Source organism: Polyodon spathula, chromosome 24 (assembly GCF_017654505.1).
Source record: "Polyodon spathula isolate WHYD16114869_AA chromosome 24, ASM1765450v1, whole genome shotgun sequence".
Taxonomy (NCBI): Eukaryota; Metazoa; Chordata; class Actinopteri; order Acipenseriformes; family Polyodontidae; genus Polyodon; species Polyodon spathula.
In genome coordinates, this window is record NC_054557.1 from 15,544,806 (window position 1) to 15,547,394 (window position 2,589).

A 2,589-nucleotide genomic window follows, 5' to 3' on the forward strand; every position below is an offset into this window, starting at 1 on the left:
ATCATGCACCCCCAGATTCTGCCACTCTTAATCAGGTTTCATTCCCAGTTGAATAAACGGTTCACTATATGAAAAGTAAGACATGCCAAGAGGTGTCTCCGTTATATGCCTGGCATACCCAGCACTGGATGATAATGGTTGCTATTCGTGAAAAACTCACTATTACTAAACTGTTTCTAAAACAGTTCAAATAAAACACTCACTAATCTTAGAGAAGCGTATCAGACTTCTGAAATATATATCCCATGACTCCAGCACCACTGAAACAGTTCAAATAAAACACTCACTAATCTTAGAGAAGCGTATCAGACTTCTGAAATATATATCCCATGACTCCAGCACCACTGAAACAGTTCAAATAAAACACTCACTAATCTTAGAGAAGCGTATCAGACTTCTGAAATATATATCCCATGACTCCAGCACCACTGAAACAGTTCAAATAAAACACTCACTAATCTTAGAGAAGCGTATCAGACTTCTGAAATATGTATCCCATGATACCACTGAAACAGTTCATAGCCATGCTTACACATCAAGTGTTGAGAGCTCAGACGCTGAATAACGTTTTCATATTCAGTGCTACCACTGTATTGCTAAGCGGTTTGGTGTAAGGAAAGTAACTCTCCAAATTCAGCTGTTTAACTTAAATGTAAGCATCTTTTTCCACTTGTTATAAGGAGCATGGTGGTTGTTTCATCAGTCTACCCTGGTTTTTCAGCCACCCCATTCGTGCACTAACTACAGCACTCCATGAATTCTCGTGGTATACTCTATTTGCACATTGCCCTCCAAGAAGCCCTGGCCCTGGTATGCTCATTGCTCCATTTGTACTACATCCTGTTATCATCTGCCTGCTTCTTAAATAAATGGGTAGTGCTTGTAAGCACAATACAGTCCATTACAAACAGCCATTGCTCCTGTAAACTACGCAGAATCTTAATTAGTATTTATAGAAGCAGTAATGGAAAAATTGATGAGCGCTGCTTCACACTTGGCAGCAATGAGATCACCCACCCCCTGGTTCCTCAGAATCCTAAACTCTTTAGTTGTGACTAGTTTTATGTGTCAGTCTGTGTTTGGATATAACTCCTGGTTTTTACCTGGTCCATTTATTTGAGCTCTAATGGTATGAGCAGCTGTGCTATAAAACCACAACCCATTAAAAACTAAATTACTATTTAATTTAATTTAATTTAATAAAGAGGTATGTATAGGGAAGGAAGTTAAAACAACTGCTTGGGAATGTAAACCAATTGGGCTGCCAACAGAGCCTGCTAGTGGTAAACTGGAGTGCAATGTATACAAACATTCTGATGGAGGTATAGTTCATTGCTAATATTTAACTGAGAGCAGTGGCTCTGTGTGTTGAGATTGATCAACCATTCCCACAAGTACCTGTCCTTTCTAAAAGATTGTGGGTACAACTTCCTACGAGTGAGTGAGAAAAATATTGCAGTGTGCTGTAAACAGTATGATCGAACAATGTTTCCGCGTGACAAAATAAGCTTTGTATGCCTGATAGTAAAATGGATTGTTTACAATGAAAGGTCCTCACAGCACGTCACTTGTGTTTTGAGGACCATGGACGAGCAGATACAGTATTATCAACTTGAACCCTTCTGCTCATGTCAGCACTTCTTTTTCCATGCTACAAGGCAACCTACATAAAGGAAGAGCTTTGTATTATTATTGATATTTTGCTGGGCTTGTTGTGAAATCTTGTCAGTTCCATTCAGTTGTAGTTGGTCAACTACATAAAGAAAATCAATGAAATAGGCAAAATACAAAAAGATTATAAATACTCTTTGTTGTGTTTTTACAGACATGTTCATTCTAATTGCTAACAGTGGAAGGGGCAGACGATGATGCGTTGCCATGGTTACACAGAACCCAATATTAACACCTTGCTGATTAAGAAAAGAAAATTAGAGAAGCTACACGTTTTACTGCACACGAAGAGTAACAAGTATCGGGACAGTCCTGGCACTCGGGGTAATAATCCTTTACTGCAGTCTATAATTTGCTCCTCTTTCTTTTTTAAAAGAAGATAAACAGTTGCAAGTAGATAAAGGAGTGCTAACCAATCATTTTAAATGAATTTCTCAACACATATACCTTTATTTACATTATAACAGCCCCCTGTTATTGTTCTGGGATACTTCTACCTCTTTCCTTTTTACGTTAATTAATGATATATATTTTAAATACAGCTCTGTATATTACCTGCTGTGTCCTGGTAACCCTACCTATGCTCTGTCTCAGTGTTTGATTGCAGCTTGATCATTGTCTGCTGTGCCTTGAAAGTTTCCTCTAACAGGAGAGCGCTTAATTCGTCTGTGTCTGAATTTGTCTTTTTTTTTAGATAGTGCCAATTCCAGAACTACACTTACACACTCTCTCGCTCTCTCACTCTCTCACACTCCCTCTCTCCTCTCTCTTCTCTCTCAGATTGTCTCTTAAGCCTCACAAGATCTCCAGGTCTACACTTACTCTCTCTCTCTCTCTCTCTCTCTCTCTCAATTCTAACTCCTGTCATTCATCTGCTAGCGTGGTTTTTCATGGGTGGTGATTCGTCCCTACAATAAC